This window comes from Echinops telfairi, unplaced genomic scaffold, assembly GCF_000313985.2.
Source record: "Echinops telfairi isolate 266 unplaced genomic scaffold, ASM31398v2 ScPeMD7_7469;HRSCAF=8507_1, whole genome shotgun sequence".
Taxonomy (NCBI): Eukaryota; Metazoa; Chordata; class Mammalia; order Afrosoricida; family Tenrecidae; genus Echinops; species Echinops telfairi.
In genome coordinates this window covers 132,607,787-132,635,446 of record NW_022111373.1, presented here as the reverse complement: position 1 = coordinate 132,635,446, position 27,660 = coordinate 132,607,787, and the positions used below count along the sequence as shown (strand labels likewise).

Here is a 27,660-nt window from a genome sequence, read left to right as displayed (position 1 = left end):
AGGAATCATTGGGTGAATTATCCCCAGTCTTGCCTGGTCCAACTACGTCAGTGTAAATGCCTAGGAAGCCGTCTATTTCATAGGTGTCATGAATTGATTCTTATCATTAGACAAGCGCGGGAAAGATCGTCGACAGTGCTGGCAGTGGAAAGATTGTTCTTTGATCACTGATTTCAAAGAAATAGTATCTAGAGGTGAGCAGGAATAGCCTATTTGTTTTCCTTTATGATAAACTCACGAATCTTGAAAAATAATTACATGATAAATATAAAACTATATTAATAAATGTAAAATAATATACACAAGGGATTAAAAAGGCAGCAGGGAAATGAAACTAAAATACAATGGATTTCATCCACAATATTTTTAGAATGTTTCACATTTACCCAACTTTTCATCTCTCTACTCTTCACTTTTGTATTATAACTATTTTTGAGGGCTTTAAAAAGTTCATGGAAAAATTCAGTTATCTTTCAATTCCATTTTCCCCCACAAAGCTTTTAGAATTGCCATGTATACAAGTCCTTAATCTCTATAAGAGACAAGGTATCAGTAAATAGCAACTCCACTTGCTGTGGAGGAGGAAAATTTCTTAATATGGATCTTCTATCCAAGTCTCTGTAATTCCCACCAAATGATTGGGAGACACTATACAGAGGACTGATGCTGGCAAAGAATATCGAATGTGCTAAACGCAAAACAACAACAACAGCAACAACACAAACTGCTAAAAGGACTGCTAAAAACCAAACACACCTGTCTTGAAGAAATACAGCCAGTGTGTTCGTTAGAGGGCAGGATGCAGAGATTTCGCCTGGCTTCCTTTGGCCACGTTGTCAGAAGAAGCCGTCCCTGGAGAAGGGCATCATCCTTGCTAAAGTAGAGAGGCAGTGAAAAAGAGGAAGGGCCTCAGGTGGATTTACCCAGTGGCTGTCAATGAGTTTAAATGTAAACGCATCTTTGATGAGCCATCTGTGAAGCAGCAGGAGAGAAGAGAAGCCTGGAGGACTCTGGAAGAGCCATTGAGACCTGAGTCTGAAGAGGCGGAAGCCACCTATTGTATGCTAGGGTTTGGTGCAGATTCAGAAGAGCAGACTGTGAGCTGCATGCAGGTAAGAGCTAAAGGACCATGTGATTGAAACACGAGAAGAGAGAGACTGGGCTGCTGGCTGAGGAAACCAGTACCTCCTATCTCCTTACAGTTTACTGATCCTCACTGGTCTAAGCTATTGATTTTCCTAATAAATCCCCTTAACTTTGATTATTGTCTGTGATTTCTGCCACTGCGACAAATTATTCAATCCAGCATAGAAGTGGAGTGGAGAGGACAATAGGGAAGCCAGAGAAAGTCAGATATGGGCCTCGTGGCATTTATTGCACTTGGAAGATCAAAAAAGAGAGATCGGCTTTCTTTTGTTTCCTGTCCTGAAGGGTCATAAAAAATGTCCACTAGAAGCACTAAGACTGGCAAATCTAGGCCTAGAAGGTTGAAATGCATACCTTTCTCATAATAACAATATTGCGCTAGTAAATAACTGCAATGAAGAACTAAAAGTATATACAAGATGAGCTACATTTATAATAATGTCATGTACCAGAAGAATTAAACAAAGATGCCCTCTAGGGATTGGGATGTGGAAAGAAATCTTTTCAAATTATTTAGAGAGTTTGAACTGCTAACAATTTTAATCATAAGTATAGATAGAATTTCTGTAATAACCATAACAAATCACTATTCAGAAAATAGACATCATTCAAAAATCATAGCTAGTGCCACACTGGTGGATAGGAATTTAATGTTCATGTTCCCCATTTTTGCTTTTTCTGAAAGTAATAATTTTATCAAGTATAATTATTTAGTGAATACACAGAAAAAAATTGTGTCGGACATAATTACTTCTCAAAATTGAAAAAGGATCTCATGGAAACTGAGATTTTAAAATGTTTTCCACTTAAAAGAAAAAAAATGAAGACCTGACAGCATGTTTTTTAGATGAGATGAGAACACTAAATATTTCAATTTCCACATAAATTTTCTAATGCCTTTTTTGCAACCACAATGAAAATTTGAATGGGATTTCTTATTTTGACCTGGCAAGGATTGATTCATCAGAATTGCCCAGACAATTGTGAAAAGAAGACATTTTGAGTTGACCTAAAGCTTTAAATACATTTCACAAGTAAGTTGTTTTTAAAGTATAGTTCATAATAAAGATAGAAATAATTACATGCAGTAAAAAAAAGACCAGGAGATACAGAGGTTTAGTGGCAAAGTACTTCTCCAAATTAGAAATGAAAATGTGAATTACTCTATTAATTATAAAGGGTCAACTGGTTAAGCACGTGGAATAACAAAATTGTTCTCTGATGTAACATGTGTGGAATCAAGAAATAATACACACGAAGAAAACAAAAACTGGGAGCATGCAGATGCTGAGGAAAAGGGGGGGAAGTACATCAGATTTTCACATGTGAAATAAAAATTGAAGCATGACTCAAAAGAGAAACAATGCATAGACAATTAAAATGTTTACGGTAGAGGGAAAGAAATCAGAGGAACATAAACAGTGTAACTAGCAAAGAATGAGCAAATCAACAGGTGGCAGGAGGCAAAATAATAGAATTTTATTGCATAGTTTCATGTGGATCAAAGGTTCAGATTGCATCCAGCTACATGTAATTCAAGTTTCAATCATTATTTATGAAGAATGATTTACTGAAGCTCTGTCAAATCCATTTGATTATTTCTTGTATCAGGCTACATTCATGTTCACAGTCATAGAACTTTACAGATATAGAGACCGGGTGGACATGTGCTATCTTCTCTTTCCAGAAAAAAAAATAAAACCAGAACTAAAACAAGAGGTCAACCTCTCGTGTAGACCAATCCTTTGTGAGTTTTTTAATGTGTATTTATTTTGCCCACTGGCTTGGTCAGCCCTCGCCAATTTTGAATACTTTATTCTGAATGTTTTTCGGTGGGGTTGGATATTTAGTTGGTTAGTTTGTTTTTGCTGACAACACAGTTCATTTTGGTGATGGTGCAACGTGAGCTTAATTGTATTTGTGAATTTCGAGAATAGATACACGTAGACAATCACTAGTGCAGGCTTTTGAGATACAAAATCACTTGTGCTTGCTATTTTGTGGGCTGCGTTGATTTTCTCTGAACAGGGTTTTATTTTCCCTTTTAATTAAAACTAAGCATTTCATTACATTTCCTCCATTCTTTCAGCAGAAACAAATCGATAACTGTGGAGAGAAAAAATATGAGAGTAGCTCTTTAATATCCCTCACAAACGGAGCATGTTCTGGGTGATCTGTTCTCTGAGCGCTTGTGGCAACTGTGTTTCCTCTGCTTGTTAATTTGGCTAAGCGTTCAATTACAGTGCATCCCTTTTTATTTTTAGCTGTTATCTCCCACTTAAAGCCCACGTTCTTGAAAGAATAGTTTGTATTTACAATAATGCCAATAATGCCTCTCATGGTTTTAATCTCCAACAATCAGAAATCAATAAATGACAAGAGAATGCATACCAAAGACAATCGTTTGCTGCTGAGCAGAAAAAGAAAAAAAATGAAAGAAAACCCTGCCTGTGCTCAAATCCACATCAATAAAATTGTGCAAACACTTAAATTTTTATTTTATTTTCAATAGTCAGTATGTCTAGGGCAATTGACTAGGTGCTGGGAAAATAAATGACAGTCTCCCGCCCACAAAGTAATCAGGATGTAATAGCACGGGGACTATGTTTAACTTTCTCTGACCACCCCAGGGACCAGAACATCTAAGTGTACATCTGCCCAAGGATGTTTCCCATAAGGCAGGGTTCAGACACGCTTCAACCTACCAACTTCCATTACCCATTTCTGACAATCATCCCACCCACAGCACTTTACTATTCTGTGGGGTTTGATCACCTCTCACAAGGTCCCCACAGAATTAAGAGATACTACTAACCATTATAATACTCCTACTATAGAAGTTAACAGGTTGCCCCAACTCAAGATCAGGAAACATTATAAGGATATAGTTCTTTTTTCCACAGTAGTGCCTCTCCTCAACCATGCCAGGAGGCTAATTCTCTTTCTGGTCCTCATCCTCCCGGACAGGTGGTCCCTTGGCTCCTGTCCTGCTCAGTCTAGTGGACCACAGCTCCTTTAGCGCTGATAAATGCTGATGCCTGAAGCAGCCCCACACTTCAAGGCTGCCTCCAGGCCAAAAGTAATCAGTGTTACTTCTTCTCTGGGCTGCTAAGTCTATCTCATGGTCTACTTGCTGCAGCATTTGGTGGTACTTCAACTACTGCTGCCACTTCGGACAGGGATTTTCTTGATGCTCATGGGATAAGGAGCTCCCGGCTTCTGAGATGGCTCCCTCTTCTACTCAGAGAAATGGTACAATTGACCAATCCAGAAATTCGAGTCATCTACATCTTGGTTGCATTCTCTCACTGAATGGCCTGCTATGGTTAGAAGAACCATACTGAGTAATTTCACTTCACCGCAGTGGTGATGCATGAGGGATAGACTTATAAATGGATGAAATGTAAATAAGGAAAATCTCATGACCAATGAAGGTTGCTAAAAGAAGGGTGTATATTACCAAATGGACTAATGTTTTCTCCCATGGTTATCCTGGAAGTCTGACCTTGCTGAACCAGCTGGATTCCAAAATCTATTCTCAAAGGCTACTTTCTCAGAAGTCTGATCCCATTATTGACAAAGAATGAGAACATTTCTCAAGCCCAAACTGCCTAATTAACCAGGCCTAAGAGACAGACACATAAAAGCAGAATGGTGCGGAGTTACAGAGCTATCATTGCTAATGAGACCGAATTGGCCACCTTTCACGTGAACCTATTCTTTCTCAGTCCATAAGCTAAATAGGAATTCAAATCATGATGGAAAGTTAGCTTTGTGAGATCCAGAGCATGAGAGAAGTTAATAATAGCACTCAGATATTTAATGGCATCTGTATAGTTCAGCTGTCTCTTAAAGATGGTAATCTCATCACGGAAACCCCTGAATGGATGGATAAAGCCCATAGCTACTTATCTTTTATTTCTTTCCAGAGTTTGAGACCAACTCATTTGGAAATACATATTCTTTATTTTTTTTTAATGGTAGTACATGTAATAAGGTCCCAGGTAAATTTGTTATGTTGAGAGCTATGCGCTTTGTGTTTGGTTTGCTTGCTGAAATTTTGGTCAATTCTATGGATGCTGCAGAATATTCAGGGATTTATTTTAATAACTGATGGAACATCTGTGTCCTTACCTTGATCACAAAGAATGATGGAAAGTTGGGTAAGTTAAAAAAAAAATCTACACCACGTTTTCTGTCAATTTTATTTGGCATCTGTTCCTACCCCTCCACAAAATGAATCAATCTCTCACAAATATTCCTCCGCTATGTGATGCAGTAGGCTTTTAAAAAACCCCATCTTAGGTGAACTTGCAGTAGCATTCACTTTATTTTCTTCCTTAAAACAAGAAGCCAAACAAATAAACAATAAAAAACAAACAAACAAGAAGCCATCTTTCCATACATCGAGACAAAGCACCTTCGAATGGTTCACTCTGTCTGTGGTTTGCACGCCTCTATGTTTAAATGTTAAAATTCTGCAGACTACCCTCTGTTTCTCACTCAGCACTTGATCCTAGAAAATATTATTGCCAATATTGGTATTAAACCAATTCCTTTAGGCCAATAGGTCACAAATGTGTCTCTCTAGTTAACATCTCTGACCTTCCAACCTGTATATACACTTGTCTGCTTGAACACTTACCAGGAAGTCTCTAAAGGAGTACAGCCTAGCATTTTCAGAACTGAAATAATGATCTTCCTTTCCCCCAATCTGGACTTTTCTTCATTTCCTATTCCAATATCACATTTATTGATCTGATCCATCCAATTCAAGAACTCAAGAATTACCTTTACTGAAAGGAAACAATATATTTTGTTATTTTTGCTCAGAATTTACACAGCAAAAAATACACCAATTGCACAGTTTCTACATGCATAATTCAGTGGCATTAATTACATGATTTTAGGTGAGCGGCCTTTCTTGCCACCCTCTTTTTCTGAAATGCTCTTCTCTCATGATCATAATCTCACTGCCTCTTAACGTTGTTACCCAGTCTTTTCAGGTCTCTTAGTGTGGGTGTGTGCTCTTTTTTTAACTTGATCTTAAAATAATCTAGTGTCCAAGGCAGAACTTTTAACAAGTTAATCTAAATAATTGGTCAGTTTTAATATGGATTATCTTAGTTTAAAGATCATTCCAGGGCAATTATAGCATGGGTTCATACACCCTTCATGCCTGCAGAAAGTCCAAAGTTCATGAGAAATTTATATTCTCTTCAGAATTTCTCCTCCCATTGGATCAGGATTCCTTTATGAAATCTATCATTAGTGTTCAATCAGTAATGTTAGCTAAGTGAAATCCATTTCTCCAAGTCTCATAACAATGAAAATAATTTTTCATGGGGGGAATTAGCCATACATTACATATTCTCCTTTTGTTCCTGACATGCCTTCTTCCTCTGTTACCTTTTGTGAAAAAAAGACCAATTATTGTACCTTGCCTACTCTAAGTTTTTAAGATCTAAGCATTATACAACAAACTAGAAGCACAGAAACATCAAATGCAATAGTAACCAAATTAGTTAGGATATTTCATAAAACCATGATGCTAAGCATTCAAATACAAATTCAGGAACAAGATCTCAAGAGGTGTTTAGTTGTATATAAGCAACTTCAGGAGTTACTTTTTTCTTTCTTTTTTTTTTTTTTTGTCACTGTTTTGGTCTGTGTTCACTAGAGAAACAAATTCATAGACACTCATTTGTATAGAAAAGAACTTTATAGAAAGAGTAATTGTACACCAAGAAAAGATCCCAGCTCCATCCAGATCAAGTCCATAAGTCTGATATAAGCCCATAAATCCAGTACCAGTCTATAAATCCCTCTTCAGACTCATGCAACACATGCAATGACACCAAATGTAGGAAGATCACAGGCCAGTAGGTGGAAAGTCTTGTGGATCCAGTGACAGTAGAAACATCTCATTAATATAGGTTTCTTAGCTAAAAGACCCTTTCTTGAATGGGTCTGGTAAGAATATAGAGGAAAGATACTGATAGGATTCACCTGTGAGCAATGGCGCGTAGGATAACCTAAGGCAGCAGCATGCCATATAAGGGGAGCATGTCCTGTGGACCCAAAATACCTACCAGTGAGTTTTCTTGATCCAGATCACAGCTATACCTTCAGCAGAGCAGTGGCAAAACCAGGAGCCAGAGCATGGAACAAAGTGATGTACTTCCCAACCCACAGAACAAATAGAGAGGAGTGCTTTTGTGCAAGATGCTGGCTTGAGTAAGTTGGATTTGCTGACCTACAGAAGTAGAGCTAAGGTTTTGGGCTGAGGCTTACTTGCATGGGGTGCTTGTGGGCACTTAATTTATGGAGTTGGGTTTGCTAACCCACAGAGCTTGAGCTGAATCCCTTCAGATTGAGGTTTAGAGTGGTATACCCCTTTGGGTATTTATTAGTGGGCCTGAAATTTTGTAGCAAACCCTATTTCTAAGACCTGGAGTTGGAAATCAAAAAATAAGTGCAAGCTCAGCACATCTCAAGTTGAGAGAACTGAAAAAAGATTCAAGCCTTAAGTTACAATATTGAAAGGGTCTATGGACACAATATTGGATGATTCAAGAAGCATCAAAAGAAGAGGGAAGCAGTACACTGGACCAAAAGAACTGGTTGACATTCAATCATTTCAAGAGGTAATTATGATCAAGGACCAATGTCCTAAAGAATAAAAGTCCAAGCTTCATTAATAGCATTAGCAAAAAACAATCCTCCAGAAATTGATGATATACCTATTGAAGTGTTTCAAAAAGCCAATGAAGCACTGGAAACACTCACACATCTATGCCAAGAAATTTAAAAGACAGCAACCTGGCTAACTGACGAAGAGATCCATATCTGTACCCATTCTGAAGAAAAGTGATCCAGCAGAATGTAGAAACTATAGAATGATATCATTAATATCACATGCAAGTAAAAGTTTGGTGAAGATCATTCAATAATGTTTGCACCACTACATTGACAGAGAACTGCTAGATATTGAAGAGGATGTAGAATAAGGGATATCATTGCTGAAATCAGATGGATCTTGACCGAAAGCATATCCTTCCCAGAAAGGTGTCTATTTGCAGACATGATCTATGTAAAGTCATTAAACTATGTGGATGAAATTTAAAAATGGATGGCATTTAGAAGAATGGTAATTCCAGACTATTTCACTGTCATCACACCGAGCCTGTATATGGACCAAGAGGGAGTTATTCAAACAGAATAAATGTATACTCAGTTTTAAGGTCAGGAAAAGTGAATGTCAAGGTTGTATCATCTCACCATATTTATGCAATGTGTATGCTAAGCTGGATTATATGGAGAAGCATGCAGTATCAGGATTGGAGAAAGGTTTATTAACAACTGACAATATGCAGATGGAATACCTTGGTTGCTGAAAATGAGGAACACTTGAAGCCCATACTAATGGTCTAGAGTCTTCAGTATGGATTCCTACATGACACGAGTAAAACAAAAATCCTCAAAAGTGGACCAAGAGGTAACGTCATTATAACTGGAGAAAAATGAAATTGTCAATAATTTCATCTTGCTTGGATCCACAAAGGCATTCAATTATTTAATGTGGTTCTTCTATCCAGAGTCTCTAACTTCCACCAAAGGACCTTTCCCTGCATGCGTCTGGTGAGAAGGTGGAGGATATGATAGAATTCACCTATCAGTAATGCAAACAGGATTCCCCAGAATGCAATACAATGAGCCTTCTGAGAAGCAGGAGGAGGGATTTCAGTATCAGCAAGAGTGAGGAGTGCAGCACATCCTCTGGATCTCAGATTCCTGCACAGCAAAACTCCTGGACCAGGAAGACAGTTGTAACATCGGAGCAGCAGCAGCAGGGGCTAGAGCACGGAACAGAGAGTGGTGCACTTCCCAAGCGGTGGAGCAAGGAAAGTTGAATGCTTTCGTGCAGGCGGCTGGCTTGTGGAGTGGGCTGCCTCTGGACAGCTGACTGGAGAATCTGTGCTTGCTAACCCCCAAAGACGGAGGTGAGTGCCTCCGGCCTGAGACGCTAGAGTATGGTACTTTTGTGCACTCCATTCAAGGAGTGGGTTTGCTGACCCAAGGAGCTTAGGCTGAATTCCTTTAGGTTGAGGCTTACATTGGAGTGGAATACCTATTGGGGCATTTCTTAACAGATATGAAAGAACTTTGTAACATGTTCTAATAAACCACTCAACTCCGGGCATTTCTCACTGGCATTACAACTTATTAACTTCCTTAGTAAACCATTTCATTATAAATTGTGTCTGTGCGTTATGCACAGTCATTTCGATGGTATTAGATTTTAGAGGAGAAAAATAGAGAACATTAATGAAGACAGCACAGAATCCATAATTAGTTCTCTTAGAAGCAGCAGTCAAGTAATCAAATAACATCTTGGGCAAATCAGCTGCACAAAACCTCTTGAATATGTTGAAGAGCAAGGATGTCCCTCTGAAGACTAAGGTGCACCTGACTCAAGTAGGGTATTTTCAATCACCTCACATGAACACGAGAGTTGGTTACAAGGGACTCGGACATAACAATTGTGAGAATGGTGTAGGATCAGGCCATCTCTTGTTCTGTTTTAAATTGTACTGTGTCTGAATCAACTGGACATAAACTGCCAATAACTGCAGCCACCCCCGCTAGTCACTAATAAACTTGGTTCCCCATCCACTTGCTTTTGTTATTTTAATGTAAATGATGACATGTGATGGGTTTATTTTACTCAGCATAATATGTTCAAGTTCCATCCATACTGTAGCATGTCACTAACTTCCTTGTGCCTATTGAATCGCATTCCGTCACAGTGTGTACCACATTCATCTATTGGTAGGCATTTAGGCTTTTCCACATTTTGTTTATGGTGAGTAGTACTCCACTGAATGTTTCTGTACAAGCCTTTTGTTGTTGTTGTTTTGAATCCCACCATATAAATATAAAAATTTAAAATAAATTAAAGGCCTAAGTGCAAATCAAAGCCATCAAGTTCTTAAAATAGTCATCGGACAGTGTAAGATATGACAAAATAATAATAATTTATAAATTATCAAGGGTTCATAAGGGAGGGGAGGAGTGGAGAGGGAGGGGAAAAATGAGGAACTGATACCAAGGGCTTATGTAGAAAGCAAACGTTTTGAGAATGAAGAGGACAACAAATGTACAAATGTGCTTGGCATACAATGGAAGTATGTACGGATAATGATAAGAGTTGTATGAGCCCCCAGCAAAATGATTAAAAAAGAAAAAGAAAATATAAAGACAATGCTGCTAGGCTTAGCTTTTAACAATGGGTTACATAAAATTATTTTTAAAAGCACAAACATCAAAGATGATAAATAAAATGGACTCCTAAAAATGGAAAACTTTGACTTTGCCAAAAGAGTGGAAAGACACCTATCATTTTGAAGAATACCTTTGAAAATTAGATATCTGATAAGATTCTATTAACTAAAAACTATGTAAAGATTTACAGCCTCTTAATAAAAAGAAAAAGAAGTGAGCCAGTTATAAAACAGCCAAAGAACTTGAACAGACATTTTACAAAAGAAGACCTTCAAAGAGCCCCAAACACATGGAAGATTCTCAATGTCATTAGGCACAAGTGAAATGTAAATTAAAATCACAGTGGGAAATCATTCCACTCTCATGGTGACACTGTTCCCTAAAAGCTGGACTGGTAAGCAAAAGGTCCATGTTCAAACCTAGCAGGGAAAGGATGAGACTGCTGTCTTCTGTAAAGAGTCGCAAGGCTTCAGAAACCCTCACAGTGTGACTACAAGTCAGATTCAACTCAGTGGCAGGAGAGGTTGTATTTTCTGCATTTGATAAAAAAAAAAGTTTGTTTAGCTTTAGGAAGACTAAGATTACAAGCACAAAATATACATATCACGGATTGGCAAGGATTTGAGGAAAGAGGACTCTTAATTGCTGGTAGAATTGCAAAACGGTGTAGCTGTTATTGAAAATGTAATGGTGATTCATCAAAAAAATTAAAAATAGAATTACCCTTTGACCTAGTCATTCCTCAGGAATCACCTTTTATTTCCATCACACGTCTAGTCATCCTTGGACACTGCTTCAGATAGCGTTCTGATTCCCTTTACTAATTTACACACCGACTGACTGTTTCTCTATGTTACCATATCTTCTCTAAATTATGGAAATGGTCTCCGACGGTTTCTGAAAATCAACTCTTCTCTCTGATTAAAACACTCTGCTACGTTAGGGTGATGTGTTTGAATGTCAATCTGAAGCTCGCGTATCAATCTGAAACATACCTAGGACAGTGAGAGCTTATGCACGTGTGTAGGGATGGCTGTTCTATGAGCGTGAACAGCCGTGTGAGTGAAACATTTCAGAGAAGAAACAGCAATGGACCCAAAATTGCCTTCCAAGAAAAGTTGCATAGATACGATGAGAATTTTTGTTATAAAAGCAAATTAGAGAAAGGATTTTAGGCTAAAAGTGGGAACCTAAGTAAAAGTATAGTCGGTACTGTGAATTTTTGCTTACTTGTTTTATTTTTTTTAATATTTTTTGTGGGGGAGTACGAAAGGATAATAATTTGGCTTGAAACCAGAAAAGTCACAGGTGTACGGTTCTTAATTAACCGACCCCGCACGTTTATCACCAAAGCTTTCCACTAAAGCAAATTATTTTCCTGCTTTGTTATATTAGAATGATTTTTCTCTTTAGGCATTGATCTAGACTTTAGAATAATAAATAAATCAAAAGGAGACTTTTCTTCAATCTCAAAATTAGAATAAACACTGAGAGAATTCTCAGGAAGACTATAATTAATTCTGAAATTCTTCTTTGTTTGTTTCATTTTAAGATATCTAATATTTCATATTACTAATATTATTCATCAAAAGAGATAATACTTCAACCAAGGCTTGTATAAAAATGGCAAATGACAACTAATAATGTTGGTAATGGTATGAAATATAGGCTAAAATGCATTATATAACTACATATCAGAGGTCTTAGATGCCAGTCAATCAGAACCTCAAGAAGAAAATGAAAAATAGAACGCAGTGAGGGTTCTGTGTGTGTTTTTGTGTTTGATCACTGTTTATTTTTGTTTGAGATTTCAACATTTGTTGTACAATCTGTATTTTCTGAAGAATCTGGATTGCCAGGGAATTGTAACTTTATAAAAATTATTTATTTCAATTCTTGGAAGTTATGGCTTGATTTACCAAACCAGATAAAAAGAAGACTGGGACACATTCCAAATTGCAGAAGGATCCAAAGATAATGAAATAACTCCATAAAGTCTCTGGAGTTAATGTTATTTAAACACACTAACCCCTGAACTACCTCATGAAATCTATAAGCTGAACCCGCTCCAAGGTGTGCAGGCGTTTGTTTAAGTGGTGATGTTTTGTTTGGGGACAATGAAAAATACTAAGAACTCATTATATCAGCTCCACTATCGCAAACAATATCTAGCTAATATTAAGTAGTTTCTTTTTTTAATTAAATACTTTTGTTGTGGGCTCTTATATCTCTTACACAATCCACACATTCATCTATTATGTCAAGCACATTTGCACATATGCTGCCATCGCCATTTTCAAAGCCTTTTCTTTCTACTTGAGCCCTTCCCCAAATGACCACCCTATTCTCAAAGTTTCATATTTTGCTTGAAAAATATGATGCTTTTGCAAAATTAAGTCTGATTCCTATAATTTAAAAATAATGCAGCAGTTATTTGGAATTACTTCCAGAGAAGACTGAGCTTTTTTATATGTTTTTCTGAATTACAGAACTATTGATGTGAAGTAGGCTTCTGAAAAATAACAATATGCACAACCTCATCATTCTAGGATCTTGTTTGAATTTAATTAATAGTTTCTACTAATAAGAGTCATTATCTATTTTTAATAAGCATGTTTAAAAACGTAATATTTTAACAGGTTGTCAACTTACACACACTGTACTTTTAAAATGCATACATTATAGACAATGGATACCCTTTTATTTGCAATTTATTGTACTGCTTCAAGTGCAGGGGCATTCTATACAGTAGTGAAAGTGCATTTGAAGTATCGTTAGTCTTCTACAAGGACATTCTTGCTTTGACAATCAAGGATGAAATATAGCATCGTACTGTCATTAGGGGCCTGATTTTCCTGGGAAGATTCTCATTGGCACCTCATGCAACTCAGCTGCGCTCTCGCTGAGTCTTCTTGCTGGCCCCTCTCCATATGTCTAAGGATGGTTTATATTAATGGGCTGATAATCATGCTCCTGACTTATCCTCTAGGGTATTTTGAAAATAGGACTTGACTTACTAGATTGATTACTAACCAAATTTAGAATGTCTTTGAATCTTTTTTGTAGCTAAGGCATTAAGGAAAAGAAAGATTATTTTCAATCCTCTTGCTATCTGATTCAATTTATTTATATATTTGTATTGATTGGCTAATGTCACAATGAATTTTATTTATAATATTCTTGATCTCAAAAGTAGTTAGGATTCTCTTTCATTGTTTCCCTACTTAGGGTTATACATTTCAACATGAATGTTGAAAACAAACCTCAGAACATGACACAGATATTTAAATTCTCACCTACAAAATTATTTTTGTACACTAAATCTTAAGGGAACCAAAAAGTCCCTTTGCAACTACATGATCATAACTGGATTTGAGGTCTAAAATTAGAATGCCACTTTGCTTTATACAGCCAAGTGTATTTTTGATGCACTTTCCTCTAAAGACTGTTAACAGAAAGGGAAGTTGTTTATGGTGAGATCCAAAATATTTTTAGATTACTTATTTAAGTCAATAGAGACCCTGCTGGTTAATGTACCATCTTAGAGAATGCATACCACTGTGGTTGTAAAAAAACAGCAATGACAGAATATTCACAACATGAGTCTGGTACTTATCTAGGGTAAGAGTCGGGGTTCTCCAAATATTCCAGGAAAATATTGGGATAGCACATTAGGAAATGCAGTGAGATCAATCAAACACAGTGCTAATGAATTCAACTACTGTTCATAACATTTTCAAAGGAAGACTCTGTACTTTGTGCCCCCTTAGATGTGTAGGATACAAGGTGGCGTATTGCATACTTTCTGCTTGGAGCCATCTGGAGTCCTGGTAAATTCGTGGGTTATGCATTGGACCCACCAGACACTAAGTAGGAGAAATACTGTGGTTTTCAAGTCCCTGAAAAATTTGAAGTCTCATGACAAGAACTCATAGTGGCAGTTCTATTTGTCCTTTTGAGTCAGAATCTACTTGTAGCAGGGAGGTTGGTCAAGCTTATCTGACATGTAAGGAGCCCTAGTCTGGTGCATAATGGTTACTCTATAGGCTGTGACCAAACGATCAGCAGTTGGAACCCATCAGTTCTTTGGTAGCATCTGCTTCTGTGAAGATTACAGCCTTGGAAACCTGTGTGACAGTTCTAACCTGTGTTACACTTTCATAAGAGTTGGAGTAGACCGCTTGTCTGTGAGTTTGTTTGCTCTGGCAACTTGTGTATTGATGTGTTGCTGAAGGCTATGTCACTGGTATTTCTAATACCAACAGGGTCACTAAAGTGAACAGGATTCTTCAGAGCCTCCAGGCAAAGGACAGATCATGGAAAAGGAATCGGCTGTCCATTTAAGCGGAATTAGCCACTGAAACCCTTATGAATAGCATAAAACATTGTCAGTTACAAAAACGTAATGAATAGACTCACAGCATTGTCAGAAACAGTGCCCGAAGATGTGCGCCTGTGATTAGAAGAGCTTGAATATACGAGTAAGGAAGACCCACCCTCTCAAAGTAGAGTCAACCACAATGAGGAGGATGTCGAAGCCTGAGAAACTGAAGCTTGGGGGGGACCTTCCTTTGCTGATAAGGCACAATTAAAAATGAGAAGAAACAGCTGAAAACATCCATTAAAAACTGGGCCACAGAATGTATGAAATATGGATCTAGGAAAATTGGAAGTCTTTAGAAGTGAAATTGAACCTATGATGATTGATATCCTATGAGGTTAGTGAGCTGAAATGGATTTGAATTGGCCATTTTGAACCAGAAGGTCATATAGTTTACGATGCCAGAAATGAAACAATAAAAAGCAATGGCATTGTATTCATATTTTAAAATAGGATGTCTCAAAATAGATCTTAAAGTACAATGTTATCTATGATAAGATAATGTGTATCTTATCTGAGGAAATCTAATCAAGTTTCAAGTTTATGTGCCAACTACTAAAACTCATGATACAGATATTGAAGAAGTCTACCATCCTCAATCTGAAATTGATCAAATATTCAATCAAGATGCACTGATAATTATAGGCGGTGGGAATGCAAAAGTTAGAAACAAAGATAAAGAAATCGTAGTTGGAAAACATTGTCTTGGCAATAGAAATTAAGCTCGAGATTGCAGGACAGAATTTTGCATGACTACTGACTGCTTTATAGCAAATAGCTTTTTCCCAACAACACAAACATGATTATACACATAGGCATATTCAGAAGGACTACACAGAAAGCCAGCTGACTATATCTGTGGATATGGAGAAGCTCAATATCAGCTGGTAAAATAAGGCTCAGGGCTCACTATGGAACAGACCACAGATCAGAGGGAAAATACAATTTTGAGGATATCTAACCCAAATTTCAAGAATATCTCAAGAACATGGTTGATGATTTAAACAATAATAACAGATTTGATGAGTTGTGGGATTACATCAAGAACATCATATACAAAAAAAGAAAAATTTCATTAAAAATACAGAAAAGAGAAACAAAATAATTGTGGAAAATAACTATGAAATTGGCTCTTAATTATAGAGTCACTAAGGCAAATGGAAGAAATGATGAAGTCAAAGAACTGAACTGGAAATTTAAAGGGTAGTTTAAGAAGACAAAGTCAACTATTAGGTAAGAAAATATGCAAAGACATAGAGTTAGAAAACCTGAAAGGAAGTGCATGCTCAGCATTTCTTAAAAGAAAAAGAAAAGAAAAAATTCAAGCCTTGAGTTGAAATATTGAAGATCCTATGTGCAAAATAGTGGATGATGCAGGAAGCATCCAAGAATATAGAAAAAATACACAGTCATTGGACCAAAAAGAACTAGTAGACATACCACCATTTCAAGACATCACTTATGAACAAGAACCAATGGTACAGAGAGAAGAAGCTAAAAGAGCACTAAAAGCATTAGCCTCAAACAAGGCTCTAGGAATTATAGAAAACCAATGAACACATTTCAACAATGTGAAATATCTTAATTAATTTCATATGTTAAGAAATATCTTAATGATGAAGCACGCACTAGAAACCCTCACTCTTCTATGTCAACAGATTTGGAAGACAGCTACTTGTGAAGAGCTTCATATTTGCATGCCTTCCAAAGAAAGATTATTTAAAAGAATGCCAAAACAACAGGAAAATATCATTGATATCACATGTAAGTAAAATTTCACCTTAGTGATAGCAGTACATTGACACGGAGCTGCCAGCGGTTCATGCTAGATGCAAGAGATGATGTGAAACAAGAAATACCATTCCTGATACAGATAGCTCTTGGCTCAAATCAGAGACTACCAGAAAGATGTTTACTTGTGGTTCATTGATCATGCAAAGGCATTTGACTGCTTGGACCATAACAAACTGGGCAGCATTGAGAAGAATGGGAATTCCAGAACATCTAATTGAGCTCATGTAGAACCGGTGCATGGGTCAAGAGAAAGTAGTGGGAACAGAACAAGAGAATAATGCATTATTTAATCCAAAGTATATACGCCTCATGGTTGTACCCTTTCACTATACTTATTCAGGCTGTATGCTGAACAAATAATCAGAGAAGCTGGCTTATCTGAAGAAGGCAATGGCATGAGAATTGGAGGAAGGCTTGTTAACAAGCTGCTAGATGCAGATGATTTAACTTTGCTCGTTGAAATTGTGGAGGACCCGAAGCACTTGCTGATGACCATCAAGGCTTGCAGCCTTAGTTGGGATTATAAATCAATGTTAAGAAAACAAAAATTTTCACTACTGGACTAATAAGTAACATCATCTTAAACAGTGAAAGCTTGACTTAGTCAAGGGTCAAAGATTGACATGGTCAAGGGTTTTGTCTTGCTTGGTTCCACAATCAATGTTCATGGAATTAACACTTAAGAGATCAAAGGACACATTACATTAGGTCAATCTGCTGTACAAACCCTCTTTAAAGTGTTTGAATGAAGGATGTTACTTTGAGGATGAAAATGTACATGACCCATGCCATGATACTTTTAATCACCTCATAAGCATGTGAAAATTGAGGACCAAAGATAAATAGATGCATTTGAACTATGGCATCTAGGGAGAATATTGAAAGTACACCTGGGCTGCCAAATGATTAAAGAAATCTGTCTCAAAAGAAGTACAACCTGAATGCTTAGAAGCAGAAGTAGGGAGAATTATCTCAGGTACTATGGAGATGTTATCAGGAAAGACGAGTCCCTGGAGAAGGACATTAGGCTTGGTAAAGTGGAGAGGCAGCATTAAGGGGAAGGCCCTCAATGATATGAATTGACACCGTGACTGAAAAAATGGGCTGAAACATAGGAACAATTGTGAGGATGGTGCTGTTTCTTTCTGTTGTGCATGACAGCTGTGAGTAGGAAGGGCCTGAAGGGCACTTAACAACAACAACAACAAGAGTTGGAATAGACTTAACAGCAGTGAAATTGTGTTTCTTCGTTCTAAAATGTTGGGTATGTGATAAGTATTTCTAACTCAATACCAAACTCTAATACTAAACCAAACTCACTACCACAAATTCAATGTTGACTCACAGAGACCTTCTCTCTTGGAAAGTGGCTGGTGTTTTCAGGCTGCTGACCTCTCTGTTAGCAGCTCACCAGATAACTTATGCTAGCAGGGCTCCTTACTGGTCTTGGAGAGGATGAACCAGAACCTGAAATGAGCTCTGAGTCTCCAATCTTGGGACCTCAGAAGCTGAAGCCACTGTCCAAAGCCAAGTACACACATCATTTATCCTTCATGAGGAACTACAGGGCCAGATCAAATAGCATCTGCATCTTATTCATTATGCAGAACTTAATTAGAATTAAATATAAATTAGGGCATTTTATAGATGATCCCTGAAAATTCATTAAAAAATCAAGAAGGAAAAGCTTACAACTTAATCTGTCCAGATATCAGAAAGAGCTCAGCAGCCATCATAGGAGATCTATTAAACATAGCTGTCTTGGTGTTCTTTCGGTAATAAGGATGTAGAGGAGGAAAGAGGGCCCTGGAGTTTTGTAGATGCCAGCAGGATCAGCTAGTTGTTGCTCTGAAGGGCAAAGATTACAAGACCAAAAGGGAACATTCAGGGACACTCCCAGTGGGAACTGCCACCAAAGTGAGAAAAGCCTGGACACATGGGATCAAGAATGTCCCAGGCTGAGGAATCCCTGGAAGCCATGGGATCTGCGCTAGAATTCAGCCATTGGAAGAGGTACTATCCTTAGAGTCAGAAGAACTTTGGGTCAGCAACCTCAAATATCATGACCTTGAACTAATGGGACTCTACTCTAGTTAGCCTGTGGGAGTTACATAATTTCATGTCAACTTGATAAATAAGTTATAGGGATGGGTTCTAACCGGTCAATCAGGTTGCAGCCTGCTTGATGTCTCCTTGTGGGCATGGCCTTCTCATGAGAATTCGGGAACCTCCTCTCATCCTCCCTGGAGGCTGGACACACTCTCTCTGCTATAGATTTCTATTGACAAGCCACATGGAGCCACACTGAAAGCAGCCAGAGGCCTGGAGATGGGACCACTGCCATTGGATACACAGGAGTTTCCACCAACTGGCCTGTGATCTTCCTGAATTCAGCATCATTGCATGTACTGTGTAAGTCTGAAGAGGAACTCATGGGTTAATATCGAACTATGGACTTGATTGGACTGGACTGGGTGTTTTATTGATGCATAATTACTTCTTGATATAAAATTATCTCTTGCATATATGAGTGTCAATGAATTTGTTTCTCTAGTCTATATGGACTACCACACAGCCCCTGCTAAGAGCATCCCCATCAACAGGATTGTCTCAGTTAGATTTTATGTCTGTTTGCACCTGTGTAAAAGTATCGGAGTGGAGTCCAAGCTATCAATCAAGTTACAGCCTCACGATTTCTCCTTGTAGGTGTGGTCTTTTAATAAGAGACACACTGGGAACTTCTTCCTCCCTTGTCCTTTGCTTTCAATATTTCTGGTACTCTGTCTGCCTCCTGGGGTGACCACATGTAGGCCACTGACCTTGGGAGCCAAGGTGTCTGTGCTCTAACATGGTGTCTAAGCTTCCCACATTGGTGACAGATCCCAAGGTTACGATTCCACCAACCTTACTACTATTCATGCTACTCTGTACCCACCAACCTATGACTTCCTTAATCCTACTTCACCTTTCCCAATCATCAGTCTTGGGCTATGTGAGTCTGAAGAGGGTTCTGTCTCGCATCAGCCCCATGGACTTGAGTTGGACTGGGCTGGGATGCTTTCATGATATAAAGTTCCTGCTTGTATATATGTAAGAGTGTCATTGGTTTTGTTTCTCTAGACAATTCAGCCTAATACAATCATGGGGCCAAGGATAACTGTTAAAGAAAGCAGAATGTTTGCAAATTTATTTTTAGACATAGGAACCACTTTTTCCAACGTGATCTATGAAGGACCTCTCTCCAAAACACCACGTTTATAGACGTGCTTTGTTATAATTGAACATATCACTTCTTTACTAGGGAGAGACAGTTTGAACCAGCTTGAACTTGTCCTATGTCATACTGTGGAAAATTCTGAGTTACTGCTATGTTGTAAACCAAGACAGTAGCATTTGAAACTCATGCAAGGAAGGCACCAAAGCAAACAGGTTTCAGCAGAGCTTCCAGAAGAAGAGGCTTCTAAGAAGGAATCAGCCATCCAGTTCAGAAGAATTAGCTACTGTAAACCTTATCCACAGCATTGAAACATGATCAGATGCTGGAAGGTCAATGGATAGAAACATAAAGGTGCAAAAGATAGTGCTAGAAGATTAGTCACTCAGGTAAAAAAGCACAGAAAATATGACTGAGGAAGAAATGTTTTCTCAAAGGGAAGTCAAATATAATGATTTGAATGAAGTAACGCCTGTGGGAATAAAGTCTTCAGGGCTTTCAATTGATAAGGAGACCTCACTCAAAATGGAAAAACGAAAACAAAACACAAACAAAAAAACCCTCAGCTTCTTAAACTCTATTAATAATTGGAAGTTGAAATGTATGAAGTATAAATCTAAGAAAATTGGAAGTCTTATAAATTTAATGAAAGTTGCATATCCTAGGTGTTAGTCATATGAAATGGACTAAAATTGGCCATTTGAATCAGAAAAGCATATGGTCTCCTATGCCAGGAAGGTTACAATCAAGAGAAGTGGCTTTGAATTCATCATCACAAAGGACACTTCAAGATTTATCTTTAAGCACAGTGCTATCTCTGATACAATTATATTTATGCCTGCCTTCCAGGACATCTGATCAATACAACTATTATTTAAATGTATGCACCAAACATTAAAGCTAGTGATGAAGAATTTGAGGAATTCTGCCAATATTTTCAGTAAGAGATCAATCAAACATGCCAGCAAGATGCATTGATAAGTATTGGCATTACTAATACAGAAGTGGGAAACAAATGGAAGGAACAGCAGGTGAAACATATGGTCTTGGTGACAGAAGGAAAGCTGGAAACCACTTAATAGAATTAAAAGAAAAAAACCCTAAAGACTTCTTCATAGTGACAACATTCTTCAGTGACACAAAAGTTGATGATACACAAGGATTTTTCCAGATGGAATACGCAGAAATCAAATCCACCACACCTGTGGGAAGAGAAGGTGAAGAACCTCAATATCAACAGCTAAAGCCAAGCCAAAGAGTTGCTAGAAATTGATCTCTTGACCACTGCTTCCATAAGCACTGATTGTGGATCCAAGCAAGACAAAACCCTTGAGAACTTCAACCTTTCCTCCATTTATCATGTTACCTACTGGTTCCATTGTGAGGATTTGGGTCTTCTTTATATTGCGCTCCAATGTATACTAAAGTTTCAATCCTTGGTCTTCGCCAGCAAGTGCTTCAAGTCCTCCTTTCTCTCAGCAAGCAAGGTTATGTGATCTCCATATTGCAGGTTGTGAATAAGCCTTCCTCCAATTTTGGCACCACATTCTTTTTCATATTTTCCAGCTTCTTCATATAATCCAGCTTCTTTGGTTATTTGCTCAGCATACAGACTGAACAAGTGTGGTGAGAGGATACAACCCCGATGAACAACTCTGATTTTAAACCATGAATTAATCCCCTGTTCTGTTTGCACAATTGCCTCTTGATTTGTTTATAAGTTCCTCATGAACACAATGAAGTGTTCTGGAATTCCCATTCTTCCCAGGGTTTCCATAGTTTACCTTTACCACAGTTGAATGTACTTGCATAGTCAATAAAACACAAATGAACATCTTTTTTATTCTGGTATTCTATGCTTTGAGCCAGATCTATCTGACATCAGCAATGACACACCAGAATTTCAGGTAGCTCACTGTCAACGTACTGCTGAAATGATTGTTGGATCTTTAGCAAAATTTTCCTTGTGTGCGGTATCAATGACATTGTTCTATACTTAGCTCATTCTGCCCCATCAACAAATCCCAAAGGCTCTACTCCCACAGGCATTATTCGACTCACCTCACCATGTCTGACTCCAATCTGAGAAATCAGCCCCTCCTCAGTCTGTTTCTGAGCGCCCTCTGACTGAGGTGCCTCTTCTCCAGCACAGTCTCCCACAAGGGTCTGCGTCCTTTCTTTAGGCCTTCAAAATCTGACAATATGTCAAAGCTATGCATAAGGTTTTCAGCATCTCCTTCCTCTCTTCTTAGTTGCCTGTTCATAGTTAGAAAGCTCCACTGAAACTTGTTCATTTTCGTTGGCCCGGCTGGCATTTGAAATACCGGTGACATAGCCCCCAGCATCACAGAAACGAATAACCACCACCATAGGATTAACTGACAGGCAAGGGTGGAGAGAGGTAAAATCTTTAACATTAATAAAAAAAAAAATTCCTATAACAAAGAATTACCCTTAATATCTCCATGCTCTGCTTCACTAACTGGTATCCAATGGGAGTGCTGAGATATTCATCCTGCAAGATTGTAGCAGGCATGTATTTTGCCAACAGAAATACTTTCCTCTTCTCAGATCCCCTTTGGAAATCAACCATTCTCCCCTGAGCTAAATATTTCCATTTCTCTGAGATTAAATTACATGGGAGAACTTTGGGATGCAACATTTAGCCTAATAGCCAATTCTAACTAAACGGGCATAAGGCATGCACATTCCTTTATTTCCAATAGCTCAGAAGGGAAAGCTTGCATTGACATTACTAGGCAAGTTGTATTTGGGAAAGTTTGGGATGACACATCTATTCATACTACTGCTCCCTGTTTCAGCTCTCTGGTTGTAGCATCCTTTGTTAGTTACCACCTAACGTTGAAAGGACATATCTACATGGGGCTGAATAAGTAGGGCCTCTTTAGCCACATATAGGACATCTTCAGCTTCCAATCATGGCAGCATGACTACCCTGACCTCCCAACAAGGGAATGTCTTTTGTCTCCAGAAGCTCTATACATCAGTATTTACCAACCAGATAAACAAGACTTTGCATTTTGGGATATGTGGTATCAATTAGATGTGTTGCAAATGCCACGCGTCCATATTTTATTAGGAATCAGCGACCTGGTGGGAATAGTGGGAACTGCTGCTGCTGAAACCACAAAAGCTGTCTCTGCAGTGAAAACGTATGTTAACCTTTGTGACAGTACAGGCCCCAATCTACTCCGGAGCTGCAGTTATTCTCTGGAATTGATATGCTGGCAGTGGCCCAAGGTGAAGTTTATGTCATGTTCACAGAACGATGTTGTTTCTGGTTAAACCATATTGGCCAAGTTCAAAATCATGTCTGCCAGTTCTGGAATGAGCAAGAGTACCAGTGGCTCAAGATCTACATGGATCGAGCTCCTGGTCTGATGCTTGGTCATGTGTCTCCTCTTTGCTACACTTCTGCCCTCTTAGTCTCTATGGCTTTTTTCTTTTTTTTTTGGTGGCTTATGTTTTTAATGTTCTTCTCCATTTTCTCTCTTCCAGGCTGGAAGCAATGGGACTACAAATGATTGTCGAGGCGACATACTCCAGCCTACTCCTCAACAATCTAGTTCAGGCTGCCTCCAAATTCTGTACCGATCATTTCCCCACATACCCTTGCCCAGATAGGAACTAAAGTGGTGGCACCATCCAATTTAGCTCTACAGCCCTGTTCAGCAGGAAATGACTACAGAAGGATGCTCTTCAACCCTCATCTTCCAAAAGCATTGGAGCAGGGAATTCTAGTAGACAGATTGGAGCAAGGAGGAGGAAGAAAAAAATGGAAGGTATCTCCATCCAGAGAGAGGTGAATGTGCATTTCCTTTATTAATAGCTTCCCAGCAAAAGGGGAGGTGGAGGGTAGACAAGATACAGTTCCTTTGTCAATAGTTTCAATGGGGAAGGGATTCCCCAACACAAGATAAAGGATACAGTGAAAGGCTGAGATTGGTAGGATTTTAGAACCAACCCCATGGATGACTGAATTGATGGTTGTGGCCTGGAAACAAGGAAACAGTATGAACTTTGGGATGTGTGTGCACATTTTTAAAGGGGTGGAACATAGTGAAACAAACGAATAACTAAAAAAACAACCCTGACTGCCATCGAATCAATGCTGTCTCATAATAACCCCTGTGTGTTTCTGAAATGATAACTGTTTATGGGAGAGGAAAGTTCAGTCTTTTTCCTGTGGAGCTATTGGTTGTTTCAAAGTGCTGACAATGATTAACCACAATAACACCAAGGCTCCCTCTAGCCAATAACTATAGGTCTGCCATGAGCTGCATGAGAGCATCTAGTTCCATCCAGAAGTTCACCCTCAGACTAACTAAGCAATATCGGGTGATCATGTCTGCATGATCCATGCTAATGTAATCCTGGATTACATCTTAGCTCAGCTCATTTGATCCATTCAAATCTTTGTACTCTTTCTTGTCTGAATGGTTCCTTGGGAGCGTGATAAAAACCTACGGAGGGAGAGGCAGAAGCCTCCAGCATCTCTAGTAACAAGATGTTCAATATGTATGCCTAAAGGATGGGTGCAAGAGAATCATGTCATGAAAGTCAGGAAGCATCCTAGAACAGGGCCACCGAGTAGAGTCTGACCCATGTGGAGCCTACAGGACTGAGAAGAACTGCACATGTGTTTTCCAAGACTAAATCTTTAAGAGAGTGAAAAACCTTTATATTCTTCCCAAGGAGTGGCTGGTGGTTTCAAACTGTAGAAGGCAGTTAGCAGCTCAATCTGTAACCCATTATGCCCAAGACTCAGATTCACTGCCACTGAGCTGATGTCAACTCATAGGGCTTCTTATTTGGAGGCAAACACTATTGAAAACTTTCATCAGGCAATAAGGATACAAAAAGTGTGCATGTAGTTAAAGACCAAAGCCAGAGTGTGAAAAAATAAATTTCTCCCTGTTTTCTTGCAGGGCCATTTTTTCCTCTAAAACTGGACAAGATTAGAGAGCAATGGAGGGGAGTATGGTAGGAATGCAAAAGCAGAAAGTTAGTACCCCTTGTTGAGAATGCCCCATTTGGGCACTCCTCATTGAGAATGCCCCATTCTAGGGCAGCACTAAGGAGCCAGGTGTAGACTAGAAAGCATCAATTTAGCTTTCTCCCCCTCCCCCACTAGTCAATGGGGGAAGTATTTGATGGTAGTGTAATTGCTATTTCCCTGGTTAGGAATGGTATTTGAGGGCTCATTCTAAATGTGTGTCTTTTTATCAAGCACAAATTACCCCTCCAAAGAGTGTTGCTTGTGGCATATGATGCTACGGGTAAGGAGGTCAGATAGATCTTCAATTATCCAATCATGTTAATGCAAATAATTCACTATCTGCAGAAATGAACAAAAGGGGTTTTATCTTAACTTTCTGGAAAGCTTTAGACTTAGGCTGAGAAAGAATTCAATTTTAATTCATGAGCTCTTCCAGTAGGTTAATGCTATCTTATCTCTATAGGCCTTGGCCCAAGGGCCAGGTGTTTTGTAGTTTCCAATTTACATTAGAATAGCCCACTGGTAAAGAGAAAACAATATTAATAATTGATGAGCACTTTAATAATATTATCCATTGCTTGGTGTTCTCTTTCTCTTATCTCACAGAACTCTTTTCAAACAAATGGCATTATGAAAAGCAGACTGGCCACATCAAGCCAAACATTTAAAAGAATGCATTTTCAAAATTTCATAGGGAAAGAAAATGAAGAGAATTTAAAAAATTAAAATTCTTTCTAAGATGTAAAATTATAATTTTCCATTCTCTCTACCCAAGACTTGTACTTCGAAAGGAATGAATATGTACAATAAATTAAAAGAAAAAACAAAACTTCAAATGTCTAAGAAAATATTTTCATTGGGAAATAGACTTTAACCCAGACAATTTTTCTTTCTTTTAATTTTAGACGTATTTAATACGATTGAACAGAATCAACTCAATGATAGTGACTTTGCTTGCTGCTTGAAGGTATTTTTGACTTCCATTATCAGAGACTTCTCCCAATGGTGTTGAGAAGAACAGCTGCATGAATGCGGGGACAAAGAGAACTCAAACTTGTTTTTCTATTTCCCTTCCTTTTCTAATATAAGGCAGAAGTGCTATTTTCCTGGATGACTTTGGAGTCAGGTCTCAAGAAATCAAGTGAAATATAATTTAAAGGTCATTTTTTTATTATTTGAAAGGGAAAAAAGTTAAAAAAATAAATGGGCAAATTCAACCTAGTAAGATTTCTGTGTATTAAAATTTCCTTGGTCACACTGAGCCTAAGCAGCCGGTTATGGCAGCGGTGGCGGCGGGTCCGGGTCCATGAGGCGACGACGGAGGGGTCCAGGCTTTGACTCAGTGCCACTCATCTGAGACCCGGAAGCTGAGGACACGGCTGGAGTGTTTGACATAGACCTTGACCAGCCAGAGGACGCAGGCTCTGAGGATGAGCTGGAGGAGGGGGGTCAGTTAAATGAAAGCACGGATCATGGGGGAGGTGGACCATATGAACTTGGCCTAGAACATTGTGAGAAACTTGAAATCTCAGAAACTAGTGTGAACAGAGGGCCACAAAAAACCAGACCAGATGTTTCGAGCTGCTTGTTAAAAGGGGATACGGAAGGTTTTTCAAGTACAAAAAGTAACAGGAGCAAATACTGGGACAATAGTTGCCATGAAGGTGCTTAAAAAGGCAATGATAGTGAGAAATGCTAAAGATACAGCTCATACGAAAGCAGAATGGAATATTCTGGAGGAAGTCAAACGTCCCTTCATTATGGATTTAATTTATGCCTTTCAGACCGGTCGAAAACGCTACCTCGTCCTTGAGTATCTCAGCGGAGAAGAACTATTTATGCAGTTGGAAAGAGAGGGACTATTTATGGAAGACGCAGCTTGCTTTTACTTGGCAGAAATCTCCATGGCTTTGGGGCATTTGCATCAAAAGGGGATCATCTACAGAGACCTGAAGCCGGAGAATATCATGCTTAATCACCAAGGTCATGTGAAACTAACAGACTTTGGACTATGCAAATAACCTATTCACAATGTAACCGTCACACATACGTTTGTTTTGTGGAACAATAGAATACATGGCCCCTGAAATCTTGATGAGAAGTGGCCATAACCGAGCTGTGGATAGGTGGCGTTTAGGAGCATCAATGTATGCCATGCTGACTGGAGCACCACCATTCACTGGGAAGAATAGAAAGAACACGATTGACAAAATCCTCAAGTGTAAGCTCAAGTTGCCTCCCTACCTCACACAAGAAGTCAGAAATCTGTTTAAAAAGCTGTAAAATGAAACACGCTGCTTCTCATCTTGGAGCTGGTCCTGGGGATGCTGGAGAAGTTTAGCACATTCATTCTTTAGACACATTAACTGGGAAGACCTTCTTGCTGGCTCAGAAGGTAGAACCTCCTTTTAAGCCTCTGTTGCAATCTGAAGAGGATGTGAGTCAGTTTCAGTCAAAGTTTACACGTCAGACACCTGTTGACAGCCCAGATGATTCAACTCTCAGTGAAAGTGCAAACCAGGTCTTTCTGGGTTTTACTTATGTGGCTCCATCTGTACTTGAAAGTGTGGAAGAAAAGTTTTCCTTTGAACCCCAAATCCGATCTCCTCTTATTGGCAGCCCACGAACACCTGTCAGCTCGGTCAAATTTTCTCCTGGGGATTTCTGGGGAAGAGGTGCATCAGCCAGCACTGCAAATCCGCAGACACCCATGGAATACCCAGGGGAACAAGTGGACTAGAGCAGATGGGTGTGACCATGAGTGGAGAAGCATCGGCACCACTTCCAATACAACAGCCACACTCCGGGCCATACAAAAAA

At 38.7% G+C, this 27,660-nt stretch overlaps 1 protein-coding gene and 1 pseudogene across 1 annotated transcript in view; one reads left to right on the top strand and one right to left on the bottom strand.

The window, feature by feature from the left end:
• The window catches only part of CDH18 (cadherin 18), a 653,448-nt gene that overhangs the window by 621,009 nt on the left and 4,779 nt on the right, over positions 1-27,660 (bottom strand). The gene's annotated exons all lie outside the window — the stretch shown is intronic.
• On the top strand, positions 26,147-27,654 carry LOC101652139 (annotated as a pseudogene).